Source organism: Sapajus apella, unplaced genomic scaffold, assembly GCF_009761245.1.
Source record: "Sapajus apella isolate SASKATOON/1434 unplaced genomic scaffold, GSC_monkey_1.0 scaffold69, whole genome shotgun sequence".
Classification (NCBI taxonomy): Eukaryota; Metazoa; Chordata; class Mammalia; order Primates; family Cebidae; genus Sapajus; species Sapajus apella.
The window spans coordinates 5,801,088-5,813,697 of NW_022437009.1; the positions used below are offsets into that span (position 1 = coordinate 5,801,088).

The window sequence follows — 12,610 nt, forward strand, 5'->3', positions numbered from 1 at the left end:
CTCTGCTTCTCTCTGTATCATAAAACCATTCACAGTTTTTCTCATGGGTTAACCAAGGAATAAATACAAATAGATGCAAATTCTCAGAGTGTATTCAATTCATGCTAAATATCACTAAATGAAACTGACAGTGGTGGAAATTGCACTGGATAAAATTTGTCACTGAGTAAAAATTAACAGAATAAATCTACTTGACCAAATTTACAAAACTTGATTGGAAAAAAAAATAGTTACAAAAGAAAATTCCCAATTGCAGATACCGTAATTGGTAGAATCCATGGGCCAAAAACTGATGATGAATCATCTTAGAATTTAAATGACAAAAATTATTGCCAATGAGAATAATTTCAATAATATAAAAATGAAAAAAATGGAGAAAATTGGAAACGGTTTAACTCCACAGTATGGAAAATGGATTAAAAAATTAAATTGGGGCCAGGCACGGTGACTCGCGCCTGTAATCCCAGCACTTTGGGAGCCCAAGGAGGGTGGATCATGAGGTCAGGAGTTGAAGACCAGCCTGGCCAACATAGTGAAACCTCATCTCTACTAAAAATACAAAAATTATCTGGGCGTGGTGGTGCATGCCTGTAATCCCAGCTATTCAGGAGGCTGAGGCAAGAGAACCTCTTGAACCTGGAGGCGGAGTTTGCAGTGAGCGGAGATCGCCCCACTGCACTCCAGCCTGGGCCACAGAGTGAGACTCCATCTCAAAAAATAAAAATAAAAAAGGAAATTAAACTGGGGATAGGCGTGGTGGCTCATGCCTGTAATCCCAGCACATTTGGAGGCCAAGGTGGGCAGATCACTTGAGGTTAGGAGTTTGAGAACAGCCTGGCCAACATGGTGAAACCCCATCCCTACTAAAAATGCAAGAATTAGCCGGGTGTGGTAATGCATGCCTGTAATCCCAGCTACTAGGGGGGCTGAGGCAGGAGAATTGTTTCAACACAGGGGGCAGAAGTTACAGTGAGCCGAGATTGCGCCACTGTACTCCAGCCTGGAACACAGAGACGGACTCCATCTCAAAAAATAAAATAAAGAAATTAAATTGGGCCAGGCACTGTGGCTCATGCCTGTAATCCCAGCACTTTGGGGGCTGAGACTGGAGGATCCCTTGATCCCAGGAGTTAGAGGCTGTAGTGAGCCGTGATTGCGCCACTGTTCTCCGGCCTGAGTGGAACAGTCAGACCCTGTCTCTAAAAAAAAATAACAAATAAATAGGGCCAGGAGCGGTGGCTCATGCCTGTAATCCTAGTACTTTGGGAGGCTGAGCTGGGGGAAATCACTTGAGGCCAGAAGTTCAAGACTAGCCTGGGCAACATGGTGAAACTCCATCTCTACAAAAAATATAAAAATTAACTGGGCATGGTGGCATGCGCCTGTAATCCCAACTGCTCAGGAGGCTCAGGCAGGAGAGTCGCTTGAGCCTGGGAGGTGGAGGTTGCAGTGAGCCGAGTTCATGCCACTGCACTCTAGCCTGGGCAGCAGAGGGAGACTCTGCCTCAAACAAATTAATAAATTACTTAAATTGGACTAAAGTTCACTCTGAAAAATGTGACCTCCATGTTCATGTCAATGACCCTTTAATGGCTTATAGCCCTTGGTGGTATCTGTGAATGTCACCAACCCACTTTGTGTCTTATTTACACATAGAACAACTCCCACTCCACAGACTGAACTTGGGGCTCAGTCTCTGTACATCTCTTTACACTTTGTACTTGTTCCATTCTCGACCACTCCCCTTTTGTAGATCACTTTCTCTCCCTCCCTTAAATGTTTCTGTTCCCAGAGATTCCACCTCATTTATTTCTCTTTCTCTCATTGAGAGCAGTTTCAAACCATCTCACAGATTTAGCTGCTACTTTTGTGTTGGTGGCCACAAATAGTTATCTGCAACTAACAATCATGCTTCTTGGCTTCAAACAACGGCAAGAAGAATGACAGAAGACTGATGAACTTAAGCAGGAAGGAGAATTTATCGGAAAGATATTAGGTTTCTCATGAACGGACAAGAAAGCTGACGAGAAAATGCGCCAGAGTGCGGGGGAGCCATGGTCCTCCAGGGTCACACCACAGAGCAACCTGACTGAGACCTACTGAACCCTCTGAGGGCACAGACGCTGCTGTTGGCACCACTGCCGCTGGGCACAGGCCACACCACTGAGCTGCCTGAGGGAATTCGAACTTCCCTGCTTCTTGGTGTTACTTGCCCAAGAGCCAGGTCACATGTAGGTCCCCTGCCCGTGTTGTGGCTCCCAGGGGGAGGGGCAGTAAGTATTTGTCTTAGTGGAGGAAGGGCCCCTCTTCTCACCATGATTCACACAATGACAGGTACAAACACAGGAAGTGGGTTCAGAGGCATGGGGCCCACAAAGCCCAAGATAGTTACCAGCTGCCCCTTTCAACAGAGCCGTCCCAACCCCCTTTTAAGTAAAAGGGTTGAATGGCCACAGACTTGGTGGTTGATGTCACAAGATTTTTCAGGCCAGGCTGTGTATCTTTGGCCCTCTGTTTATTAATTTTTTTTTTTTGCTTCTGGTCAGTTCTAAGTGCAAGTAACAATGGCAAACCGTCTTGTCTAAACATAGATTTTTAGGCCTGAAGGCTCTGGCCACTTGCTCACTGACCTTTGTGCTCCACTCGTTCCTCACCCCACTCCCAATTTAACGGTGGTTACCTCGAGGCCAGCGGAAACGACAGGCTTGGAAGGGAAGTCAACACCCTTAATTCGTTCTTGGCTGCTGGGAAGGTTGAGAAAGGGTGAGCGCCACAGCCACAGACTTATTTCCTGCTACAAGCCTGGCTCTTAACTTACAAATGCTTAGTTTAGTCACTAGAAGCAGTTAGTTTAGCTTTTTTAACCCACAAAGCCCCATCTTTGACTCTTCGGCAACTTAGATTGTGGGTTGCAGGCAGAGAAAGGGACGTCCCGGCAAAGCTGTTCCCCCTTCCACCCGCCTTCGCAGACTGGCTGGTTCTCCCCAGCATCTTCTCTTCCTGGGGTTATTACTAATGTGACAATTATCATCATTGTTTATTGAAATGGGGGTCTTACTCTGTTCCCAGGCTGGTCTTGAACTCCTGGGCTCAAGCAATCCTCCTGCCTCAGCCTTCCAAGTAGCTGAGATTACAGGCACACGCCACCACACTCAGCTCACTGGGTTTGTCTACAGAGAGCAGAGAGCACCCGAAATACGCCAGTGTTCTTATTTTTGTCTTAATCACTTCCTGCACAACTGCAGGCTTGGTTCATACCTCCCAATGTATTGTAGATGACTCTGTGACCGAATGTTTTCCCTGGGAAACAAGCGTCACCGTTTTCTAGCCCACAATGATTCTTTTCTGCCATCTGCTACCTCAGTGCCACACTTTTGGCTGCCAACACCTGGATAACTTAGATTTTGCTGGGAATAACAAAGACCCCAAACAGCAATGACTTAGATAGAAGAGACCCAGCTTTCATGTCACGGTCTGAAGGAAGACAGTCTAAGGCTGGGGCGGCAGCTCCGCATTCCAGAATTGTCCAGGAACCCAGACTCTGTCTGGTTACTCTGCTGTTCCTCAGGTGTCCCCACACCAAATGTGACTTTCCCCCATGTTCCTATTCCACATAGTAGGATGGAGGAAGGAAGTGAAAACGGTGTTCTCCCCGCCCGCTTTAAGGGCATGTCCTGGAGATGACCCATGTTATGGTTTGAGTGATGGTGTCCCCTCCAACATGTACATATTGAAACTCAATCCTCATGGTGGTGGTATCAAGAGGCGGGGACTTGAGGGAGGTGCTTAGATCATGAGGGCTCCTCCTCTGTGAATAGGATTAAGGCCTTCACAAAAGAGCCTCCAAAGAGAGTCTGGCCCCTCTTTGCTCTTCTGTCATGTGAGGACATAGCAATTGTCCCCTCTGGAGGATGGCACCACAAGGCACCATCCTGGAAGCAGAGAGTAGCCCTCACTGACAGCAAACCTGCTGGTGTCTTGATCTTGAACTTCCAGCCTCCAAAACTGTGATAAATAAATTTCCTGTTCTTTACAAGTTACCCAGTCTCAGGTATTTTGTCATAGCAGCACAGTGGAAGAAGAGAGCTCAAGTTTCTTCTTTCATCTCATTGGCCAGAGCTAGTCATATAACTATATCAGCTAAAAGGAGGCTGGGATAGGCAGCATTGATCAGAGAGAACAAGATGGTGGATATTGATGGAGAACTTCAATTTCTACCCAGACTTTTGAATGTCAGTCAGCTCCCACCAAGTCGGGTCCGACCATTTTAATTACCATTCTAGCCCTCTTGTCTATTGAAACTACCATGATCATCTTGTCCTTTGTAGTAAAGTGCCTGAAATCAGCTTCTGCTATTCTGGTATCTTTTCTTTTCCATTAAAATCAGGGATCCCATTTCAACGGCTTATAAGTGCATCTTCAGCTTATGGAAATCAGTCACAAGGCTGCTTCTCAGAGATGGAGGTACTCCCTCACCAGTGTGGGCCCTCTTGAGAATTAGCAGATGTATGGGCAGGTGACACACGATAAATCCTCTCCAGCATTTCTATATCCCAAAAGTTTTGGATTATTTCTTCCATTGTTTTCATGGAATTTCATTTCACATGAGCCATTGTTGAGTCCACATTTCAAAACAACAACTGACACAGCAATTAGGGCCACTTACAATGGCTGGGGATCGCACACTGCCTCCTGATTCCTGGTGAGCATACTCCTGATTAATTTCAGGCTGATTTAAAATAATACATGGTGTTAGACACTGTGGCATGCACTGGATCCCTCTCAGGAATGAAGGACTTACTCTTCCAGCTGCTGGGACTGGGCCCTCAGCCATGTCATGTCCCCTTCATGAAGCAGCCACATCTGACAACTGGACAAAGTTGGGCTAACAAAGCCTGGCTCCTTGGCTCCAACTCAGAAGAGCTCTCAATGACCGTCTAGTTCCAGAGCTGTGCGAGTGGTGCACACAGCACAACTGTTCCCTTGCCCAGGGCTGTCCCATGTCTGTCCCTTCTGCTCCACAGGCATGGTCTCAAGCTCACTTCCTGATCGAGGTCTTGCATGCTAATCTCCATCTTAGAATCTGCTTATCTGAAAGTCTTTTGATGGGGATTTAACTTTTTAAGTAATCAAAAGCTCCACTTCCTGCTTCCAGGTCATGTGAGAATCTGACTGTATTTATAGACCTATGAGCAATGAGCCACGGGGTGGAGGAAAAAGGCATGAGCAGAGCTGGCTTCTTTCTGCGAGGAAGTCTATGCACAGAGTTAGAGCATCTTCAAACCACGCAGGAGCAGCCTCATCAGATAATGGAGGGGCATGCATTTCAGCTGGTAAGAGAGACCCAAAGGGTTCCATGTGTGGTGTTCCATAAGGCTCCCAGATCTTCCCAAATGTCCTTATTACAATTTTGGGGGTCGCAGTCTTCTTTTTGGTGGGGGGCAGGATTTTTCTCTGTCATCCAGGATGGAGTGCGTGGTGCAATCTTGGCTCACTGCAGCCTCAACCTCCCAGGCTGAGCAATCCTCTCACTTCGAAATAGCTGAGACTACAGGTGTGCATCACCATGCTCAGTTAATTGTTTTGTGGAGACAAGGTCTCATATATCGCCCAGGCTTGTCTTAAACTCCTGAGCTCAAGTGGTTCTCTTGCCTCAACCTCCCAAAGTGTGATTTTACAGGTGCGAGCCATCGTGCCCCACTAGGGGCCACAGTCCTTCCTGAACAATGCCCTAACCTTTATAAAACATACTTAGGGAGTTTCGATACAGGGCTTAAGAAATTACTTAGGCAGACAGGGTAGGGAAGTCCTCAGTAAGGTTTTCCTTTTAATGAAAAGCAGCCCCAAATCTTTTTCCCTTCCAACAAAGAACAGCCTATAAAATCATGCTGCTAGATGCCGGCAGCTGTGCAATCATGTTCAAAATGGCCGCCCCATCTTCCCTTCTCTTTATCAGCCACTTGTACCATAAAAAGCAGACAAGATGGCACCGGTCAGCAGGAGAGTTCATTTACATAATTAAATTAGGGCAGGGTGGCCAGCCTTCCCCAGGGCTATGTAAACACCATACACGATCCACCCAGTCTGTGAGCCCTAGGTAAATCAGACGCCATCTCCTCAAGCTGGGCTATAACATCCAGTGCATCCTCCACCAGCTGGTCGTTTTCAACTGGGAGGTTTTCTCTCTCTCTCTCTCTCCTTCTCTCTGTCTCTCTCTGTCTCTGTCTCTCTCTCTCTCCTTCTCTCTCTCTCTCCTTCTCTCTCTCTCTCTCTCCTTCTCTCTCTCCCCCCCACCCCACTGTTTCTCTTTCTCTTCTCTTCTGCTTATTAAACCTCTGCTCCTAAATTCCTCGTGGATGTCCCTGTCCTAAATTTTCCTGGTGAGAGGTGATGAACCACAGGGTATATATGCCAGACGATGTAGCTGCTTCAATATGTCAACTCGGCATACGTTGAAATTTGGCAATGCACTTCTGTGCTTGGCTTTCAACTATGTTAACCTTGAAAGACTATAAATAAGGTATCATTTTAACAGATCATTGCAAGGTCTTTGTGTCGGATATTTAGAGATTTAAGCTTGCCATTTCTTTTTTTTCCTTACTGCCCAGGTCTCTCGGGAAGAGCTACATTCACGAGAGTCTGTACGACTGAAGCTCTTCATTTCATTCTATGCAAGTAGCAATATGGTCTTCGAAGTTTGCCTTAATGAGTTCTTCACTCCAGGTGACTGTAAGTGAGCATTTAATTTCATCAGTTTACCGCTGTGAACCACACACTGCTAGATTACCTGAACATTAACTGGATTTTAGTATTCTGACTAGATTATAACCAATCTGCTAGCAAACCCTCCGTTTCACTGCACCTCTGTCCTGTTGTAAATTTCTTTACTAGTTGGGGTTCTTGAGTGTAAACATCAGTAACCCATTTTGGATGACTTAATCAGAAAAGGAATTGATTTAGGGAGGATATTGGATAGCTCACAAAGCCTGCAGGGGGGCTGGAGAACCAGGTTTAGAAAATGAGCGGGAGCCAGGGTAGGGTGGGGTGGGGTATGCTATCACCACCCCTGCAGGAGGCAGACACCCCTGCTTGGACCAACACAGGATGCTGGATGTTACCACTGGAGTCATTTGAACGACATTTCAACTATCCCCTGCTTTTTTGTTTCACAAGTGAAACAAAGCATTGAGCAGAATTAGCTGGTTGGCAATACCTGGGTCATGTGACTCATGACCTCAGGTGTCATGGAGAGTAAGTACCTAGCCTCTTGGACTTTTGGAGAATTAGTGGGGATGTTGTCTCCCACCAAATTCATACAGTTGGGAGAGTCTCCAACATATAAAGCAGGTTCATAAGATGCAGAGCAGAAACCAAACCAAACCAAGCTCATTACATCCCTCTCCCTCTTTTCTAATTGACTTCCAGCTATCTCCACTTGGATACCTGACAGGCTGCTCAAGCTCCCCATATCAAAATTAGAGTCATTGTCTTCTAACCAGAGATGCTCCTTCCTCACCCGTCTTACATCCCTCAACTCAGTTGGTTCCATTCAGTTGTCTCCGTGAGGATCCCATGAGGCTTCCTAGACTTACTTTCCATATCCAATCAGTTATCTTGTCTTTTATTATTTATTTATTTGTTTTCCCAAGACAGAGTCTTGGTCTGTCACCAGGCTGGAGTGCAGTGGCGCAATCTCAGCTCACTGAGACCTCTGCCTCCAGGTTCAAGCAATTATCCTGCCTCAGCCTCCCAAGAAGCTGGGATTACAGGTATGCACCACTATGCCCAGCTAATTTTTGTATTTTTAGTGGAGACAGGGTTGCACCATGTTAGTGAGGCTGGTCTCGAACTCCTGACCTCATGATCCACTTGCCTCAGCCTCCCAAAGTGCTGGGATTACAGGCGTGAACCACCTCGCCCAGCCCACCTGGTCTTTTATTCTACCTCTTAAGTGTTTCATCAATTTACTTCTTTTTTATCTTTATTGCCATTACACTATTTCAAGTACTTATCATCTTCTTATTGAGTTCTTTCAATCCCCCCCCTTTTTTTTTAGAGGTGGGGTTTCACCATGTTGGCCAGGCTGGTCTTGAACTCCTGACCTCAGGTGATCTGCCCGCCTCGGCCTCCCAAAGTGCTGGGATCACAGGCGTGAGCCCCCGCACCCTGCCAATCCCTTCTTTTTTTTTTTTTTTTTTCTTTTTGTTTCTCTTTCACTACCTTCTAAACTGGTATGTAAATTAGTTATTGAAGCAATAATTCTTGAAACCAACCAACCCCAAACCCAGGAATTTACAATGACAAACATTTATTTCTCATCTGAGTCCCTACAAGTTAGCTGTGGTTCAGTGACCTTGGACTGGGCTTGGCTAGAGTTGCCTCAAGTCCCAACTGCATGTTGGGTTTAAGTTTGCCCCATTTGTTTGCATTCCTTCTGGAACTATGGACACCAGAGACATGCAGAGACATGTTCTTCTCATTCTGGAAGGCAGGAGCACAAGTGCGTTAGCTCAAACATGCAGGTACATTTCAAATCTCTACTTGTGCCATACCTGCTAATATCCTATTGGCCAAATTGAGTCCAAAGTCAACATGTGGGAAATGCATGGCACCCACCATGAGGCCATGGAATAGGAGTGGATGTGTAATGTTACAATAGTGAAGAATTAGGACTAATAATTCAGTCTATCACACATGGTTTCCCTGCCTCCAGTCTTGTTCACCTCACCCTGCTTCACAGAAGTATCTATCCAAAATGCCACTATGAATTTGTAATTTTATTACTTAAAACTTTGTTTTTGTAAGAAAATTGCAAGGGTGTCTCAATAGGTCCTTCACAATTTGGCCACCAGCTGCTTCATCAGTCTCACTTCCCGCCACCTTCACATGGCCACATCGTCCACTCCACAACCTGATCTTTAAGATTCAGAAATATGCTGCCATCATGATTTTGCCTTCATGCCTTTGCTCATGCTGTTCCTTTGTGTAAGGTGCCTCCATGCCTCGGTTCAGCAGGCTAATTCCTATCCTGCCTTCAGCCCTTAACGGAAGCATCACTTCCTTCAGGTTACGGAAGCTTTCTCTGCAGCTCAGTTGCTGGCACCCCAAATCTACTTGTGGATTTACTGGTCATTCTCTATGGTCATAAGCCTTCTGGATCTTCATGCCTGATATGATGTCCGGCCCATAGAAGGCATTTCTCATGTTTACTGACTTCTTGTCCACTCACAACCTGTCCCTCAGGTCTCCTGCTTTCTTATTGTTGGGGGATACTAGACTGGGAAAGGAAGAAATGGAGTTTTGTGGCTTCTTCAGTGAGAGAGGAGGAGGGGAGTCCTATTGTGGCTGAAAAAGTGATAATTCACTGAATAAATTAGGGCTTATTAGTGTGGAAGTGATAATGAATTTTGTTTCGGAAAGTTAGTTTTTTAACCAGAGTTACCTAGATAAACAGAACCAATGGGATGGATGGATGGATGGCTAGATAGATAGATAGATAGAAGATTTATTATGGCTTATGTGATTACAGCAGCTAAGAGGACCCAAGATATGTGATCTGCAAGCTGCAGAACCAGGAAAGCTGGTGGCGTAATTCAGTCCAAGGACAAAGACCTGAGAACCCAGGGGGACCACTAGTCTAAGTCCCAAAATCTGAAGGCCTGAGAACCAGGAGCTCTGATGTCTGGTGGTAGAAGGAGATGGATGTCCTAACTAAGGAGAGAGAGAGGATTCACCCCCTCCTCCCTGTTTTTGTACTATTAGGGTCCCCCATGGATTGGATGATGTCCACCCACTTTGGTAAGGGCCACCTGCTTTACTCAGTCTGCCAATTAAAATACAAATATTCTCTAGAAACACCCTTAGAAACACACCCAGAAATAGTGTTTCACCAGCTATCTGGGCATCTTTTAGCCTAGTCAAGTTGACACAGAGTTAGCCATTGCAGTTAGGTTCCAGCTAACCATTGCAGTTAGGTTCCACTGTAGTTCAGTGAGAATAACCATCTGGAAGCCATAGATGGGAATGCATTATTTAGAAAAAGAGACCAGGGCTGGAAATGTATATTTGGCATTTTCACATTTTCTGTTTTGTGGTGAGAATGGAAACCACAGAGGTACCTAGAGAAATGAGCAAAACACTAGAGAGAGGAGTTTACAGGCAAAAATTCTTTGCAGTGTGATGGGGACCCAAGCGTAGCGAACCACTAACTGATCAGATAGACAAACACACCATTGTGTTAGTACATTTTAATGTTACTGGTGCAGAGGTGCCAGGTGAGCTGTAACAGGAGCCTTCTGAGGAAAATGTCTTACTCAAAAGAGTAACTGATGAGGGACAGTTTGCTACTGTGTTAGGGCTTTTGTGGCCTTCTCAAATGCCATCATCTAGGTAGCTGCCTGTCATAAACATTCATGAAAGTACCTATGATGATGGGATATGATATTTAAAGTCCATGCCATGTGGAAATTGGTTTGGATTTATTTTTAATGACATTAGTCATCCAGTATTGGCATTGGAGATTTTCAAGAAGATTGAAAACAATCTAAGAGTAGCAATAGGTTCCTCCAGCAATCAAACCATAGTATTTAGTGAAAAAATAAAACCCCCAAGTTTTCATTAACCAGAATGTTTAGGAGAACTTCTGTGAGTCTTCTATGTTATCATCTAAAAATTGATATTGCCCGCTGTTTCTCATAACAGGAATAGAAGATGTTTTGAAAAGTTCAAATGGAAGAAAAATCACAGTTAACCTTGCACCTGATTTCCTCAGAGTGCTATGAAAGTCTCCCTTGAATCTATACTAGACTGAAACGCTTGTTGAAGTTGCATCAATTGTGTTCAGGGTTAGATGCTCTAGTCAAAAAGTTTGTCTTCCAACCGCTTTAGTAGCCATGAAATGATTTGCTTTTCATGCATTATTGAAAGCCCCAAGTTTAATAAAGTCAAACACATAAAAATGTTAGAAATGGGTAGAGTTGCTTTTCATGATCCATGGGAAAAACCTTCAGAGGAAAGCCTGGGGAATAGGGAGGGTGTGTGGCTTATCTCTTTGGCGAGTGATGGCTGCATCAGAGATGAAAATGGGAGCTGGACCAGCCTCTTGGCTACACCCTCCTTTCACCATTAGAGAAAATAATCTTTTTGGTTCATGCCACATTTCTAATTTATTGCAGCTCAGCACTGAGGTTAGAAAATAAGATAGAGGCAAAAATTGAGGGAGAAACGTAGAAAAGCTGCAGTTTAAATGGTGCTATTTTACATCAGCTTAAGAGAGAGGAACATACTAACAAACTTTAAGACAAAAGGTATTGCCAGAGATAAAAAAGAGACATTTCATAATGATCAGATCGATTCACCAGGGAGACACAACAAATGTGGATGTGGATGTGCCTAATAACAGAGCTTCAAAATACATGAAGTACAAACCCCTCTCTCAGCGACTGATAGAACAATTAGACAGAAAAGCAATAAAGTTGAAAATGATCTGAACAACACAATCAACCACCTTGACCTAATGATATAGAACATTACGTCTTACAACTGCAGAATCTATATTCTTTTCAGGTGTGTATGCTGTGTTCACCAATACAGCCCATATGCTGGGCCATAAAACATAAAACAAGTCTCAATAAATGTCAAATAATTGAAATTATATAGAGTATGTTCTCTGACCACCATGTATTTATATTAGAAATCAACAACAATATAAAATTTAGAAACTCAATATATTGAAATTAAACCATATACCTCTAAATAATCTATGTATCGCTAAGGGAGTCAGGAGTGAAGTTAGAAAGTATTTAAACTGAAATGATAATGCAAATACAATTTATCAGCCTATCAACATTTATAGAATGCAGCGAAAGCAGTGCTTAGAGGGAATTTTGTGGCTTTAAATGCGTACTTTAGAAAAAAAGAAAAGTCAAAAAGAGTACTAGTTATGGCCCCATTCTCCTTAAGTTTTAAAATAAATTAATATTGAGCACTTCTTTGTTGGGTATGTAGCGCTGAGCAGAACACACATGGGCCTGCCCTCCTGGTGGCCGTGATCTACTGAGAGAGACAAGTAATAAACAAACACAGATACACATGAAAGTAAAATTATGGTAAATGCTATCTATGAAGCGAAAGGACAGGGTAGTAGAGCAGGGGAGGTGACCTAATTTAGATTGAAACATGGAAGAAAACCTCTTTAAGAAAGTGGCTTTTCACTGTTTACAATAGCAAGGACCTGGAACCAACCCAAATGCCCATCGACGATAGACTGGATAGGGAGAATGTGGCACATATACACTATGGCATATTATGCAGCCATCAAAAACGATGAGTTTGGGTTCTTTGTAGGGACATGGATGAACCTGGAAACCATCATTCTCAGCAAACTGACAGAAGAGCAGAAGGTCAAACACCGCATGTTCTCACTCATAGGCGGGTGTTGAACAATGAGAACACATGGACACAGGGAGGGGAGCACTACACACTGGGGCCAGGTGGGGGGAAATAGGGGAGGGACGGTGGGGGGGTGGGGAGTTGGGGAGAGATAGCATGGGGAGAAATGTCAGATATAGGTGATGGGGAGGAAGGCAGCAAATCACGCTGCCATGTGTGT

General features: G+C 44.5%; 1 long non-coding RNA gene across 1 annotated transcript; it reads left to right on the plus strand.

Annotated features, from left to right (window-relative positions):
• Nucleotides 1-1,477: 1,477 nt before the first annotated feature.
• LOC116531056 lies at nucleotides 1,478-12,405 on the plus strand. The gene is made up of 3 exons (XR_004260240.1): nucleotides 1,478-5,333; nucleotides 6,609-6,729; nucleotides 12,346-12,405. It is a non-coding gene; the product is annotated as an uncharacterized LOC116531056 (long non-coding RNA).
• Nucleotides 12,406-12,610: the final 205 nt, after the last annotated feature.